This window comes from Acartia tonsa, chromosome 10, assembly GCF_053477335.1.
Source record: "Acartia tonsa isolate MP-2025a chromosome 10, ASM5347733v1, whole genome shotgun sequence".
Classification (NCBI taxonomy): Eukaryota; Metazoa; Arthropoda; class Copepoda; order Calanoida; family Acartiidae; genus Acartia; species Acartia tonsa.
In genome coordinates, this window is record NC_137269.1 from 15170501 (window position 1) to 15188524 (window position 18024).

Genomic DNA, 18024 nt, shown 5'->3' on the forward strand with positions numbered 1-18024 from the left:
GCGGGGTCAACAGCGGTCATGAGATGGATGGTGATATAATAGGATTAGTGCGGGGGGTTTGTTATCATAAGTCACAGCGAAGCAACTCTGCAAACGGCCTGTCCGTCTGGGTGTCGTATTACCACAACCTCCCCTTCAAGGGTTGCGTGGCTCCTGGGCCACCAGGCCTTGAACCTGGGGATACGACAGCCTATGCCTGCGCCGGACAGGCAGTTCTTGGGGCACAGCTCGATGGAGGACAGCTCGGGCTACACAGGCTCCCTGGGACACTCGTTGCTCGGTCTGACTGTGGTTGGTGATCAGCATTGTCAGCTCCTGGTTGGCTTCTAGGCGTGGGTTGGCAACGGCCAAGCCTCGCCGCTGGAAATTTTGCCTCGTCTGCAGGATCAGTTCTGTCGCGGCTGGTAGCTGGACACGGAGGCCTAGGCAGACTCTGGTGGTTCCTAAGGGGGGAATGGTGATGGCAAAGGGTGCATAGAATTCCATGGGGGCGCCTGCTTGATTCAGGTTGCTTGGTCTCCTAGCTCCTACCCGGATGGGGATGGCTGTCATCAGCAGGGGGCACATGGCTTCTTCTTCTTCTTCTGGGGCGGCCTCTTCCATCGCAGTGGCTGGCTCTTCTCCTACAGGCTCGCTGCTGGCTGGCAGGTTCTCCATGTCCGCGTCAGGGTTCCAGATGGCATCTCTGAGTGGCTCTGGAGCGGGCGGCGGCGGCGGTGGTTCGTTGGGCTGCTCCTGCAGGTTCTCCTCCACTGGGTCACGATCTTGGCCGCTAGGCTGTGGGGCGGCTGCGGCTGGCTGGTGCACTGGGAGCTCTCCTGGGTTGCTAGCTGCGGGCGCCGCCGCTCCAACTGGCAGCTCGGTGGCATCCTCGTCGCCGTCCATGTCAACTTGGATGTCTTCTGGGATCTGGTGGGCAGTCACATCTCCAGTGTATTTGCGCAGTCGGCCTACATGCGCGGTAACTTCTGAGATCCTGGCTACTGGAGAGGCAGGTTTAATGACATAATGGACTTCTGTAGCTTTCCTCACTACTTTCCAGGGGCCAGTCCATCTCTTGGTAATCTTGGCTGCCTTCCCTGGCACCAGGCGGGGGGCCAGGTACCAGACCAAGTCTCCAACCTCATACTTGGCCGTGCCTTCGTAAGCTGCCGCGCTCCTCCTGATGGCTCCCTCCTCCTTCTGCTGGATGGCATCATACACTGCATAGTAGCGCTGCAAGAGAGCTTGGACGTTGGCTGGAACTGAAGCATATTCGGTCTCTGGCAGCCGTAGCACCATGTCCACCGGAAGTTTGGCCTCTCTCCCAAAGAAGGCCAGGAACGGGGTCACGCCCGTGGATCTGCAGGCCTTGGTGTTGTAGGCAAAGGCGATGGCAGGCAGGTGTGGCTCCCAGTTGTTATCGTCTCTGTCTAGGAACAGGCGCATGCCTGTGTTGAGCGTCCTATGAAACCTCTCCACTCGGTTGGACTGCGGGTTGTAGGGTGGTGGATGTGTCAGGCCAATCTCAAGCCTGGAGGCCAGTTCCTGGAATACCTGGCCGGTAAATTCCATTCCATTGTCGGAATGGATCTTCAGGGGGCATCCGAACGTGGCCAGGTGGCGGTGCAACAGGGCTTCAGCCACCGTGAGGGTGCGCTTGTTGGGGATGGCGTAGAGGCTGACAAACCGGCTGAATCCATCTTGGCAGGTGAGGATATAGCGGTTCCCAGCTGGGGTCTCTGGCAGTGGCCCCACCAGGTCGATGAATAGGACTTGCTGTGGATACCCCTGGCGGGAGGGCACGTGGATCCCCTGCTTCAGCCTCTCCTTGGTAACTTTCTGGACACACTCAGGGCAGGTTTGTACCATCAGGCGGACGTCACGGGCCAGGTTGGGCCACCAGAAGTGCATGGCAACGCGGGCGATAGTTGCGTCCATCCCAAAGTGCCCAGCCATGGGGGTCCCATGGGCTAGAAAGAACGCGTCCTGCTGGAGGGCCGAAGGCAGCAGGTATCTTGTCCTCTCTCCTGTCAGAGTCTGGTCAGTGGTGGTGAGGCAGCCGTGCTCGTCAAGCCCCAGGGCTGGGAAGCGGCTGGCGTACTGCTGCTCGTCTCGTTCCTTGCCACGCAGCTCAGCCTTGGTTGGGGCTTTGCCATCAGCCACCCATTGGCGGACACGGAGCAGGAGGGGGTCCTGTGTCTGGGCCTCCAATACTCTAGCTGAATCCAGTCGGGCGGCAGGAGGCCGGCTAGCTGCGGCCTCCCCTAGCTGGCAAAGGTTGTGGATATACTCAGCCTGCTCTGCTAATTCTTCGGCGCTAGCCGTTGGCATGTTGGCATCTTCCCGGCGGCTGAGGGCGTCGGCGTTGGTATTCTGGGTGCCAGGCCTGTGGCAGACGGTAAAGTCTAAGGCCGCTAGCTCCTCCTGCCAGCGGGCCACCATCCCTGTGGATGTGTTCAGTGATTTCATCTGTAGCAAGGCAGAGGAATCAGTGTTGATCTGGAAGCTGCGGTAGGACAAGATGCCGTGGAATTTTCGGATCCCATACATAATGGCGGCCATCTCTCCCTTCCAGGACGGGTAGCGCGTCTCAGGGTCGGTTGTCTTGCGCCCCACGGCGGCAATCAGCCTCTCCTTGCCCTCCTGGCATTGACTCAGTATGGCAGAGATGGCGCGGCTGCTGAAATCTGTGGTGAGCTGGAACACCGCTGGCAAATCAAACCTGGGCGGCGCTCGGATGGGGGCCTTGCGGAACTTGTCCTTGAGTTGCAGCAGCTGGGCTTCCATCTCAGGCGTCCAGGTTAGGGCCTTGGCCGTCTTCTGCCGATTCATCTCGTAGGTGAGGTCTGCATACTCTGGGATGAACAGGCGGTAGTATCCAAAGAACCCCAGCAACGCCAGCAAATCCTTGGGGGTGCTAGGGGCTGGCCAGTCCAAGATGCGGTCAATATAGTCCTCTTGCATGGCTATCCCCTCACGGCTGAGGGTGTGACCCAGATAATCCACCTTGGATCGGAACAACTTGGTCTTGGCTGGCTTGAGGCGGATCCCTCCCCTACGGTGGGCTTCCAAGACCTCTCGGAGCCTGGCCAGGTGGGCCCAGGTATCCTGGTGGAAGGTCAGGACGTCGTCAAGGTATGACTGGAGGTTGGCTGTGCCTAGTGGGTTTAGGACCCCTGCAATAAACCTGGAATAGACAGACGGTGCCGTAGCCAGGCCAAAGGGCATCCTTTTCCATTGATACAAGCCCCTGGGGGTGGTGAAGGCGGTGCAGGGCCGGCTGTCCTCGGACACACGGATGGTGTAGTATGCGGCCACCGCGTCTAAAGCACTGTAGACACGGTGCCCGCCAGCTCGTTCCACCAACTGCTGGATCCTAGGCAGGGGGTAGCTGTCCAGCTCCAGACACTTGTTGAGGGCTCTGTAGTCGACGGCCCAGCGGGTGCTCCCGTCCTTCTTCTTGATGGGCACCAGGGGGCTGCTCCAGGCGGAGTCTGACGGCTCTATAACTCCCTCCTGTAGCCAGGTGTCCAGTTGTTTCTCCAGTTCAGCCTCTTGCCGCGGGTTCAGATCCCTAAATCTCTGGCGGATCGGCTGGGTCCCTGGCTTGAGGCGCAGCTGCAACTCAACCACATCTGTGCAGCCGGGGGTAGAATTGGAGAAGACGTCCCTGTACTCTGACAACATAGTCCAGACCTCCTTCTTGAGCAAGGGGTCCTTGCGTAGGAACTCATTGTCTTCCATCTCCAGGGCCTCCCACAACTCCTGCATGTCTATAGGCTCAGCAGGTTCTTGGAACGAGTGGAGACGCGGGGGAGGCGTATCAGAGACCTCTAAAATATCAGGTTTGACCAGCTCCCCTGCCACTGGGAGGCCAGCATCCAGCAAGAGGGGCACCTCCCCCTCATTGACCACCAGTACTCTAAACACAGTGGCAGAGCCAGGCCTGTGGGCATACAGGCCCTCTGGAATAACAAGATCCTCCCCAAACCTCTGTTCTGGGGCAGCTAGTTGAATGGCATCCTTGGTGCGATGGCCTACTAGCTCAACGGGGACCGCCATAACCCCGCGGCCAGGCAGGACCACCCGCTTGGCTGTGCGGAGCTGGGGTGGCTGGCCATCAGTTGGAGTGACAGCGCTCAGCCTATACGTGGCTGGTGCGGGGTCAGCTTTGGCTCCGGGACCCACCGGCCGCGACTTGACGGGCTCGGCTTCTGGAGGGGCTGACGTGTCGGAGCCAGGTGTGGCTCCGGGGGCGTCCGGCCACGATTTGACGGGCTCGGCGCTGGGAGAGGCCAAAGTGCTGGGTCCAGCTTTGGCTCCGTGGGCGTCCGGCCGCGACTTGACGGGCACGGCGCCGGGAGAGGCTGGGGCCTGAGAGTTGAGTGTGGCTCCGGGTACATCAGACCGCGACTTGACGGGTCTGGACTCGGGCTTGGCTGGTGGACTGGCTGGAGGTCCCAGGTAGAGGGGGCCAGGTGGACACGGCTGGCCGTTGATAAAGGTGTCGGCGGCGAAGATTGGTTCTGGAGGGCTGGCAATCTCGGGAAACGTGGTTGGCAGGCTCTCCCTTGGCACCTTGGGCACTGGGGGCAACCCCATGGCTAGCAGGTTAGCTCCCTTGTGTGCGTTGAGCTCAGCGTCCACCCAGTGTGTGCCTTTCTCAACCACACGCGGCTGCTCAGGCAGGGGGCCTGGCAGAGGCCCCTCATAGCTTAGCTCTCTCTCGGCTGTCTCCCGGTCAATGGGGACGCCACGGAGTGGGATAAACTCCCCACGCACCCACAAGCAAGGTGGTTGCATGTCGAAACAGAGCCTAGTTCCGAACTCCTTGAGAAAATACCCTCCTAGGTTCAGAGGGTGTGAGAGATTCCGGACCACAGTCACGTGGTATAGATGGAGTATAAGAGTGTGTGAGACTGCCATATATAACTCTTTTAACTTTCCGATTACCTGGAGGGGCTGGCCTTCCTCATTAGCAGTCAGGATCTGGGTGTTGTCCGGAATCAACATGCGTTGCACGCCCATCGCGTGCATGAGATGCTCAGAAATTACAGCAGACCCTGGTACACGGTTGCCAGAATCAATCATGGCATCAACCTGTACATGCTGGGCAGGGTCAGGAGTAGGAAACCTCACCCTGACATGGCAGGGGAAGTGGAGGTCCTGCCCTTGAGACAAGGGGGCCTCTCGTTCGGCTGGGGTTGGCAGAAACTTTGGTGGTGGCCGCACCGCAGCTATGGTGGTATCGCTTACCATGGTGGCTTAGACTGTAGCTTCGAATCACTAGAGCTTATTAATTATCACTTGGTCAACAATTTTATACTTTATTTTTATCACTTGGTTGACATTTATACACACTTATGTGTTGTTATCACTAGGAGCTCTAGGTGTGATTCTGGAAGCACTGGCAGCAGGGAATGTCCGTCCTGCAAGGTTCAGAGGGGTGACGGCGGTAGGGAATGACCCGTCCTACAGCGCCGCTGGTTCGAATCCCGAAAATGGCGGCAGGGAATGGCCCGTCCTGCAGCGCCTCGGGTTCGAATCCTGGGAGGCAGCGGCAGGGAATGTCCCGTCCTGCCGTGCCTGTGGCTCACAATCTGCTATCCGTCGCAGTGGTAGGGCTTACTTGTGTGCTGAAGCTTCGCAGCCACACATTGCCTTCTTAGGGAGACCAGCACCCAGCTGTCTGTCTCGTAGGTTTGGCCTGGGTGTCCTGGGGCTTGTCCCAGCTACACTTGCCAATTTAGACTCAGTTCTGTAGCCGTCTGAGCTAAATTATCCGATTGCCGTGGCTGCGCACCTAGCGCTACTCCTACACGACACGGAAAAAGCGTCTTAACTGGCGCTTTTAGCAGGCTAAATCTGCTTGCCGTAGGCCAGAGGCCCACATATTGCGTTCAAAATGATGGAAATTCGACCTAAAAAGGCCGTCTCACGGGTCAGTTGGCGGCTGATTGTCCCCTTACTTGCCAAAGGGTCCAATCAGAGGTAGAATAGGCTAGTTTCTGTAAGGCTCGATTGAAACACGCTGACACCAAGTTCTGGTAAGCCGAGCGTTCTCGGCCCACGGGGTAACGAGTTCGGATTCAACGAGCCCTAGCCTTTAAGTATTCTACCAAACAAACAAGCAGGATTCAATCATACAGAAATTATATATTTAAACTGAATAATATTTACAAGTTATGTTTACTATATATATACAACAAAATATAACAATGGTTAGGTTTGAAGGGGGTGTGGGGCGCTAGGGCTTAGCGCCCGACGGTAGACAGGCTGTGGGGGCAGCGGTGGTAAAAGGGGAGGCAACGCCTCCCGATTATATAAGCGCGTGAGGGACTCGTGATAGTTGCATGTTTGAGTCCCCTCCCCACATTTAGGCAGGCTAGTTTGACCGCTGGGTGCGGGGTCAACAGCGGTCATGAGATGGATGGTGATATAATAGGATTAGTGCGGGGGGTTTGTTATCATAAGTCACAGCGAAGCAACTCTGCAAACGGCCTGTCCGTCTGGGTGTCGTATTACCACAATACATATTCATATTTTTACCTGGAATTGTGGTTTCATGACAAGGGGATGATTCATAATTGTACCCTCATTTGGAACTGTTGGTGGTGTAGTACATAATGGAGCTGAAATAAAACTTTGATCATGTGTATATTTCAAGGCTTAGTTAGTTCTTCATAAATGTAAGAAATTAAGAAGCTAAATAAATAATTTAACTGTTGGTAATTACACAGCTAAAGGAAACAAATTGTCCTATAATAAAAATAAATGTAGAAAAAAATTGGAAATTAAAAAATCTAAAATAAACTTGAAGTATTGATACAAAACGTGTAACTAACAGGTTGAAAAATCAAGATAAAATTACAGTCTAAAAAATCTGTGTTCCGACTGGATATAAACATCTTTGAAATAAAGTCACAAATTGTAGAAAAAATTTGCCTGCTAAACATCTTGGCCAATCTTCTTCTTTTTCAGGAACTTTAAAGAATCCACGAGTTGAATATTTTGCTGTTCCATCCTACAATATGAAAATTTTAAACCCAAAATTTTGGATTTTCGTGTAAATGTTTCATAAAGGAATCCCCCACCTTATTTATTTTCACAAGGAAAGGTTTGAACAGACAAGTAAAACAAGAAGGACTTGAGGAAAGATTATGATTATCTTCTATTTCTTATCTCTGTCCCTGAGTGTACCTGACATTCATAAACAATAGATTCCAGCTCTGGATCCTCTTCAAAGAACATTCCTCTTCTAGATAAAAAATGATAAAAATATAATAGAAATAGAAAAACTTGAATATAAAGGTTATCCTAGGAATAAATTGTATTTGTAAAACCATTAAAATCTTAGATAAAGAGATGTGAATTTAATTACTAATATTTCACATGTTTTTAGGAAAAAAATATATTGCTTACATTAAAGGAACCCTGCAATATATGTACTACTTTAGCTACTGAAAGACTGTCACGAGTAGACTCAATACCCATATTTTAAAGCCTCCAGCTTCAATAACAAAAAAGTTATAGACATTTCAAAATTATATTTTTAGTAAAATGAAAATTTTGAAAGTTTTTCATTGCTAATAATAAAATTTTTATTATTAAAATACGACGTCTGGAAAGAAAATTATAAGCTGATTTTTTGCAGAAACTTAGAATGCCAGTAACTGATAACATTTTTACAATAAAAATCATTCAACAAAATTCAGTTTAATTTGCGTTGTACGGAGTGTACTGTAGTGTGAGAATGTCAGCCTTAAGGATTTCCAGCCAATCAGAAGGCTGAGTCCCTGCTAATTCCGCTGAACAACCAATCACAGCTGAGCATCTGTATTACTAAAATTATTTTCATTTTTCCCGCTATGATTTTAAGCTTACAAATGCAATTTAAACCGAATTTTTTAAAGAGATTTTGATTATGAAAAGGGGTTCTTTTATTGTAAAAATGTTATCAGTTACTGGCAGCCTAAATTTCTGACGAAAATAAGCTTTTAATTTGTCTTTTAGATGATGTAATTTAAACTTAGAATGCCAGTAACTGATAACATTTTTACAATAAAAATCATTCAACAAAATTCAGTTTAATTTGCGTTGTACGGAGTGTACTGTAGTGTGAGAATGTCAGCCTTAAGGATTTCCAGCCAATCAGAGTCCCTGCTAATTCCGCTGAACAACCAATCACAGCTGAGCATCTGTATTACTAAAATTATTTTCATTTTTCCCGCTATGATTTTAAGCTTACAAATGCAATTTAAACCGAATTTTTTAAAGAGATTTTGATTATGAAAAGGGGTTCTTTTAAAAAATGTTATCAGTTACTGGCAGCCTAAATTTCTGACGAAAATAAGCTTTTAATTTGTCTTTTAGATGACGTAATTTAATATTGAAATTTCTATCATGAGCAATGAAAATCTTTCAAAATTTTCATTGTATTAAAAAATCATTTTGAAATGTCTGTAAATTTTTGGTTATTGAAGCTGGAGGCTTCAAATTTTTGGTATTGTGTCTACTCGTGGCAGTCTTTCAGCAGTTAAAGCGGTGTATTTCTTGCAGGGTTCCTTTAATGATTATAATGATTTATAATTTTGACTGACAAATTAAAAAATGGAACACATGTATTGCTTAATATAACCCACTTAATATTGATAGAAATAATTATTAATTGTGTATATCGTTCATTGCCTTCAGGCTTTTCATACCAGAAAACATATTTCCTGATTGTCAACAAATGAGCAGGATTACAAAAATAGAGGTCCTAGATTTCGTATTAATGTCGTGTGGTGATAGTACATCTTTTGTTCACGCTACTAAGATTACATTATTTTAAAATGCAAATATTAAATCTGTAAGTTATGTTGATTTTTAATCATGTTTATGTATAAAATTAGTCTCATGTGTTTTCTATCAGGGAGGAAGGGAGGGGACAATGGGCAGTTAATTCAATTTTATAGTTGTGACACTTTAAGGTTGAAAAACCAGATAATTCCAGATAAAGTGAGATTTTCTGATAGTGCAACTTTTATTGGAAATTTATTTATTTTTTAATTAATTTTAATTCAAAATGCACCATCCCCCAAATGCTACTTTACTAAAAGCCTATGATTATCAAGATCAAGAACTTGATAGAAATTCATTTACCAAAAAATATTAGTTTTAGTATCTTAGAGTAGAAAAATTGCATAAAACCGTTTTTAGATGTTATGGTTAAAAAAACCAAAAGCATTCCAGAACCCAAGGGGGGGTAAAAAAAATTGCGGCGCGCTTCAAGCGCCATTTTACCCCCCCCCCCAAGGCAAATTACCCCCCCCCCTTAAAAAAATTTTACCCGCTCCAAATAAAAAAGCTTGGAAGCCCCTGCCAGAACCTTTATAAATCTTCCCTAAAATGTATAACTTAATCGGATCAGTCACCAAATTCTTTAGCTACATACAAAAAAAAACTAACTACTTTTTATAGGACTAGCGGCTTCACCCCTAGCCTCTAGGGGCTTTGTCCCGAGAGGATTAATCAAACCAATTTTTCGTATTTTAGATTGAAAAGAATAATTTAAAAATTTTTTTTTCTTTTTTTTGCGGGGGGGTAGTCGATCCCACTATTTTAATTTTTGTTTAAAAAAGTTTTTTTTTTGGGGGGGGGGTTATTTTTCATTTTGGGGTGTTGGGTGTGTTACACCCCCCAAGAAAATAGTTATAAACCTTCCCAAGACCTGTGAGAAGCTACCCTGTAAAGGAGAACCCGATCAGTTCAGCGGTTAGCGATATCCTTTGCTACAAACAAACATACAAACAAACAAACAGACATCGTTCTACGTTTTATTATAGATATTAGCGCAGCTACTATTTAAGTAAGAGCATGTTAAAAATTGACGTACGGACTTTCTGATAATAATTTAGTTTCTATGGTTTCTAAATCGTCATGAATAATGAACAAAAATTATGTAAAACAATTATATTAAAAATTATTAAAATTACATCAAAATAATAAATAAATTCTACATACCTAATACATCATATCACAATAGAACTGGTAAGGAAGTACAAAACAATTTAAGTTAAAATAATTAAATAAAAAAATAAAACACTAAATTTATATAAAAATATCATGTCAATGGTAAGAAAATAAGCTCAATAAATGTTTAAATTCAATAGGTATTTAATTTGTTAGTTGTCCTATGGTAAAAATATTCATTAGTTTTACTTTTCAAAATCTCAAAAATTTGCAAGTTTAAAGTATTTGTATGACCTACCTTAGTTACACACAATAGGTATACACAATGGCATAGACTCGAAATAAAGTATTACCACACTTTACCAATAAACTGTAAACAAATATGATAAATATACAAGCAAAATAACAAGTTAATGTTGAGATTTAAATCCTTCTCGTCCCTTCTTGAGCATAAAATGAATTTGAAAATTTTGAATTTAGATTTTAATTTCCCTATAAGGATGTTGTTTTTATATGTCGTCTTTATGACAGGTAAATATTTCATGAATATATTTCTTAAATTATATATATAAAAAAATATTGTACGATAATATCAAATTAAATCAAAAGTATTTCAATTTGTTTTATTTTTTTTGGTGCAAGAATCATCCCTGACTTGAATGAGAGAAAAAGTTTGTTTTGATTAAAATTGCAGAAGGAACATATCATTAAAATACACAATAGCCTCTTTGTGAGTTTAAATTTAAAACATTATTTTTTGTTAATGAATTAATGAAATTTTTTTTTTAAATTTGACTTAATGGCATCTCATATAATATACTTTACATTCCATCTTAAAAATAAATCTGCAAGACATATTTGTTTATATATCTGTATATCACCAATTCATGACTATTGAAATTTGATCAGCTGATAGGTTTTAATACTAAATGTTTTTTTAAGTAGCGCAGCTACTCTAAATCTAGAGAATAAATCAAATTTTGCTTAGAATTTACTTTTAGGTGCTTTAAACATTGTAAATTAAAGATTTTATTTTGATAATTAATATTTTAAAACAATATCTTCCATAAACTGTGAGGAAGTTTGATAAAATTACGTTCATTTTGCAAGCTTGATTGAAAATACTTCATTATTTTTATAATTCTGACAAAATAGATTTTCTGTTGAAATAAATAACATAGCCACAAAAAGGTTTAAGTAGTTATTGAAATATTTTATTACTATTCTTGCTAATAAAATATTCGTTAACTATGTTTAAATTGCATTTTTAAAATAGACAAGAAAAATATCCTACTTAAATGCTAATTTTATGAAGTTATCTTTAACCTTTTCCAAAAGTTTATTTTATAAAACTATCATATTTTCCATTAATTCTATTGATTATATAGGTTAAAAATGTCAAAAGTATTTTTTAAAGGCTATATATTAATTTTGATTAATTCCGATTTTTTATCTTTTCAATTTTTTTCAAATCTAAAAGAATATGCATGTCTTTTCAAAGAATAGATTATATAAAAAACAAAATTAAACATATTCAGGCTATCAAAAAGCAAAAAATATTCTTTTTTACCATTAAATCGCAAATTTTTAAAATCATTAAATTTTAAGCTTATTTTGCATGGAAACACATTTTTTCAGTTATTTTTTCTCAACAATGGATCTTAAATGATTATTACTAAAAACTTTTATGAAAATGTTATTAACTAAAACTTCAAATAAAGGAAATAATTGCCGTTTGCGAAAATGTGTGCAAAAAGTTGCCAATATCTTGTTAGAAGGGACTTAATGGATTTTAATTCTTACTACTTACAACTTAGTGTACTATAAACTATTAGAAAAGTATCACTTTAAGGTGATATTTTGAGGGTCAACTTTTTTTCTTTTAAAATTTGCAGTGTATAAACAAATAACTTAATTAAAAATGTTTAGCTTGTGGCTAACTTCCAAAACTAAGTGTTCGATTTCTCATTAGTTTTGTATTCAGATTTATGATTCTAATTCTAAATACTTTAATGGTCTAGTCACACAAAATTACTTTTTATTGTTAAAATCTTAATAAAACATATTTTGGAAAGTATCAGATAAAACAAATGGAATTAAGTAAATAAACTTCTAAATGACCCCCTTTTAAATAAAATTTAAAAAAATAAAATTATGTAAATGTCAAACTACGGACCACACCTACACGCTGCAGATACCCTCTGTGATGTATCTTAAATTCTTTCTTGCACGTATCAATAACTTCTTCTTTCAGGAAAGCTAATTTTGCCTTTGTTAGTCGTCTGAAATAAATATTTTTTTTAGCATTTAGTTTAACTTAAAGGCAAAACAAGGATGACAACATCCATAAAAGCGAAGCACTGAAACGGTAGGACAAACGGACATTAATCAGAATATAAATGTATAAGAATCGGAGCAACATTGTAAGTAAATTTGTTGAAAAACTGCTTGATACAGGAGTTGCTTTTCTTATTACATTTTACTTTGTTGTCCCAGGAATCAACATATAAAATCAGATCAATTGGATGATTAGATCACACAAAAATGTGTTGTTAAAAAAGTAAAAAAATTAACATGTTTAAAATGAACATACGGACATTTTGGTAATGATTATAGAGTTGCTACGCTTTCTTAATCGTACCTAACTACTAAAGGAATCACCATGCAAAGTTTGAAATCGATAGGACAATTCTAACATGCCTACATTAACAAAAAAAGCTACCTGTTTGTGACGGACGGACGTACCGACCCTATTTATAGAAAAGCTTCGCTTTTAAAAATTAATTCGGCAATACTGGACTTATGTCAATAAATACCAATGTGATTTTTACCTAATGCTACCTAAGTAAAAAACCATAACTTGAAAGTACTTTTCTCAAAATTAGGAAGTGAATTAAAAATGAAATTATAACCAAAAAGTAATTTTCTAACTGTTAATAATTAGTGGCAATGGTAGAGGTATGATTTGAAATGTAAATCTGTCTGTCTTTCCCTTCCTAAGACATATTTTCTTAATATTTATATTTATATGCTTCGCTACTTAAAGATGTTTTCATCTTTGTTTCGATAAAAATGTATGTATACATACCTTAGCCATTTTGTTCTTCTCCTGGAAACCTAGGCAGTATCACATTTCCTGCTTTTTTGCATTTTATACAAGATTTCATCTGAAAAATATTAAAGATTCTTATAGAGTTGCTTCGTTTTCTAAGTCATACCTAACTGTTATAGAAATCATCATGCCATGTTTGAAGTCGATAGGACAATTCTAATCTGTTTAAATTAAGAAAAACAGCTAACCGCAATGGACGGACGTACAGACAGACCGACCCTTTTTATAGAAAAGCTTTGTTTTTAATTTTTTTATAAAATCATCACTAGACTAATCTTGAAATGTAATTGTATAGCTCTCTAAAATGGAGAACTATATTAACATACAAAAAACGTATTACAATATATATAAGGAAACAAATATTACATTAAATAATCAAATAATCTTGTAAATAAAACATTTGAAAAAAGGAAACCAAAAATCGCCACGTGTCACTAAATTTATATTCATAAGTGTGTGTGTATATGAAGACGTTTGTTTGTGTGTGTATTTCTTTCTAAAATTGCCATACACTGAGCTATAATCAACAGCAGAAAATATATTCTATTAGCATAGCTACTTTATTACGCATTTATTTTAATTTTGATTAATGAAAATTATCTAACAGCAATTTAATTATTAATTTAAAAATTAAATACAATAATTTCTGTAATCATAACTGCAAACAAGTATTCCAGAAATTTTTTTTTTGTTTCTGATAAGTCATTATGATTTTAAAATTATTAAACTAAAAGTTTTTTGTCTGTTTGTTTATTGTTTATCTTTTTATTATTGCGCTAGTTTTTATAAGAATGCCCCGTCATGTTGCATGATTTCTCGTGACGTCATTCATATTTTAGTCCCCAAAGTCAGTCAAAAACTGCTAAATTCATGCACATTCCCTTTAAGCCAGTCCCCAAAGTCTGAGACTCCTAAAATATGAATATTCGATCCATTGTCCCCTCCCTTCCTCCCTGGTTTTCTATAGAATCTTATATCTTCGATGGAAAGCAGGGCTGAATATTAACAAGTAATGATTAATATTATTTGTTTTAGTGAAGAAGAGCTGCTATCCCAGAGATGCAATACTTATGTTCTTGTTGTATTATTTCATTGTAATGTTATGTTTACCCCTTTTGAAGCAACACTTTTGTTCGATAAAGAAAAAACCCTTTAAATTTTGGTTTTTACTTGCACACATATGAAGCTGTTCCTCCAAATGGAATGATTTCTCCAAACCAGTCTGTTATCATTAAGTTGGTGGAGGCTGGAGGCTCTGGAGGTCTTAAACATGCCACCCAATCACATTCCTTTAAAATATGCAACATATTTTGGTCAATAAGAAAACAAAGATCATTCTTAATGCTTCATAAAAATATTTTTAATTGACATTTGGTTTATTTTAGTATTCCTTACATCAATTTTACTTGATGGAGTCCATACTTTATTCCATTGACAGGTCATTGTCTGTATTGAATGATGAGTCCCACTACCATCTGTAAATTCTCTTGCCATGCCACAGCCGTATCTGAAAATTCATGATCTAAATTGTTATATATATTATTGTAACATATATGTGTACAGGTTATCAATTTGATTTTCAAGAACTGAGAGGGAAGGAAAATTATACTGTAAACTTCCAAAGTTTATCAATTCGTTCTAATATTCATTGCCATAAATATATTAGAGGTTTATACTTAAACTGTGATTGGACTGTAAAAGCTAACAATATGCAAACTACCAACAATTTTAATCTACACAAAGATAATTTTGTTCATCATAATTAGGTGTGGGGGACAGACAATAAATTTATCATCTATTAAAACTACCAGGCAAACTGCTCATGTTGCATTTCCTTAAATTTTTTTTTAAAAGCATATTTTACTTCCGACAGATATTTGATATTTAAAATGCCAATAATTTATCTATCATATAAAGACTTGTATATAGACATAATATCTATAATATTTCTATTTATTTAGAGACGAGAAAAATCAATAGTTTAAATGACAAATGAAAATGTTGGGATTACAGACTAACTTACATTCTAGAACTTTATCGAAAAATATAAAATCCACTCACGTAATTTCAGCATTGTAATTTTTCATAAGATCTTCATTGTTGTATTCTGATGTCACATTTATTATCAGATGAGAGGGTGGAAGTGGATAGTTAAAATACTTTACATGAGCCCAACCATCATCCTTCAAATAAAAGATATGTTTATGTAATCTCCGTGTGGGTGTCATTTTCTTTTTTTTTAGGTGGGGGTAGTTAAGTTTGAGTTTACACTTTATTTTTATAATATTTATTTCTAAACTAGGTGAAAACAGGTATGAACTAACAAATAATTGTAATATTGAGATTGAAATGTGAGAACATGGACAGAAAAAAGCTATGTATTTCTATTAAAGTGTTTGGGGGATTTGAATGCTCCTGTTGCTATTGAAGTGCTATTGCCAAAATAATAAAAAAATATCCTACCTTTTTATTGACATATTCTTCATTTGTTGGAATAGGTGGTGGTGTGTCAAAACATTGAATATCTTGAAGGCAGGTTGGCCAGTTTCCTCTCTCATCAACAAAGTCATAACTTCCATCATCTTTGCAGAGTATTGAAAATTCAGAGTTTGTTCTGTCTGTCTCAAAATACATAGTGTGGTCATTGCCCCTTTTATTCTTACATTCATATTCCTTGTTCATTCCAATTTCAGTCCATGCTGAAGTTTTCTCCTATTTGTGATAACAGTAAAAAATCTAATTAAAATTATAAAACTTATTCGTATTAACCTGTAAGTTTGAGTCTGCAGGAATTGGAAATGGCTCAACACAATGAGTAATTTTACACTCAGGAATTGTAGTGTAAGGAAACCATTGCTTGTTCCATTGGCATCTGATGTCAATGTACATGGCATCCCCTTTTCCATCCAGATCAGTATCAAACTGTGAACCATCAATGCATCTGTACCTGAGCCAAGTATTGTAGGTATCCTAAATAAAATAATTAAACTAATATCTTTATATCTCTGAAAAGAAATTTAAATACAACTATTGGATTTTTTTTCTACTTTTGGATAATAATTACCTGATTTTCTGTTCCATTTAACCATTGAATTGATCCACCTGGAGGTGCACTTGGATTAGGTCCACAATTTACACTCAGTGTACAATTTGGCCAAGTGGCTGGAACATTATATTCAGCTTGGTTACTTATACATTGAACTTTAATACTTGTTTTGGTTGGGTCAATTTCAGTGTTTTCTATAAAATGATCATCTTTGCACTGATAGATTACATTTTCACCATAAGGAACATGATGTGCTGCTGTTTTAGCTGTTTCAATAAGCTTAAGGTTATATTTGTTATCAGGCGCGTTAAAGCTTCCATCTCCAATATTAGGGTGTCCACAGTGATGTAGAACACAAGACAAATCATTAGCTACAACATTATACCTTCCCCTCCAGAGACAGGTATATCTTCTTGCGGCAAGAGGAGCTGATGTGTCTCCATGCTTTAGCCATTTCCTTTTATAAGAAAAAACAAAGTGTCACTATGGCACCCCCAAAATTTTGGATTTTCAATTTTTACCCCCCCCCCCCTTAATAAAAAAAATTGCCTCTATGATATAAGGATTAACCCCCCCCCCACCCAAATGAGCTTGGAGCGCCGTAGGTACCCCCAAAATTTTATTTTCAAATTTTTACTCCCCCCCCCAAAAAAAATGAAAAAGCTTGGACGCCCCTGGTCACTCCTAAAGTTTATTCCTAAATTAATTGATAACTAGATATAAATTACCTTTTGTCTTTGCATTTAAATTCCAGTTGAGAATTGTATGTCAAATTATCTCCAACAACCTCAGTTCTTTCTAATTCATCTGTTATTCCAGGATCAATACATTGCACATCTGACACGCATGGCACCCAAGGATTAGGATACTGGAATTCACCATTGTCTCTACAGTAAACCTGGACAGATCTTGCAGCTCTTTCTTTGGTGTCTACATCATCAGGGTAGTATGTATTTGTTTTGCATATGTAAGTTAAATAGCTTCCTATTCCAACTCTTTCACCTGTAGCTACATTATAATTATGATTATTAATTTTTCTAATGTAACCATATTGTCTATCATCATTCAATGGGGCACCAGTTGCATTGGTGCAGTATGTCAAAACACAAGTCATGCTATCTGGTGGTATTGTAAAATTTGTATACCATGAACATTTTGTGTCTATCTGAGAAGCTGGTTGGGCTCCTTCTCTTTGAATTAAATATCTTGAATCTTCACAGTAATATCTGTTATAAAATAATCAATTTTAACTTAAAACTTTTTAACAAAATTCTTTTTATAAAATCAACGTTTACCTGGCTGATTGGTTGTGAGGAACTAATTCACCAGAGTAGGTTGTAGCTATTTTATTACCATCAAAGGTAAAATTATGTGGGTCACAGTAAACAACTAAATGAGAAAAATGTTTTTTTTACTATCATTTATATTTTTGGTATAATTTTCTGAACTGGAAGTTAATTATTTTAATTTATTCTTTTATATTCGACTTTGTTATATTTATACTTACTATCTTTACATACAGGCCATTCAACATCCTCAAAGGTATTGTTTTCACCACATTTTAAATCAAAATAGTCTTTGGAAAAGTCATTGTGAAGTCTATTCATTTGCCCAGCATCACATCTATAAATTGTTATTTAGAAAAATAATAAGCTTAAAGATTACAAATATTATCATATCCTTTAACCTAAACACAACTTGTTCTATTGTTTAGCAAGGTAAAGTATTATTCTTGCTTTATCAAACATGTTAGAATCAATAATTGTTTTTTAGTAATTTCTTACTTGTATCTAACAGTTTGTCCAATTTCTGGTGGATAGGATGGGTTCCAGGTAAGATTCATATAACTTGTCTCTGGAGGAACTGGAGGATCCACACATTTAGACCCTAAGGCAAAATGAATTATATCTGAATAATAAATATGAAAAAA

At 39.7% G+C, this 18024-nt stretch overlaps 1 long non-coding RNA gene across 1 annotated transcript; it reads right to left on the minus strand.

Moving 5' to 3' along the window:
* Positions 1-6929: 6929 nt before the first annotated feature.
* On the minus strand, positions 6930-13267 carry LOC145330537 (uncharacterized). The gene is made up of 4 exons (XR_013883454.1): positions 13025-13267; positions 12118-12218; positions 7183-7240; positions 6930-7006 (listed from the first exon to the last, which is right to left on the minus strand). It is a non-coding gene; the product is annotated as an uncharacterized LOC145330537 (long non-coding RNA).
* Between the last annotated feature and the right edge of the window lie 4757 nt (positions 13268-18024).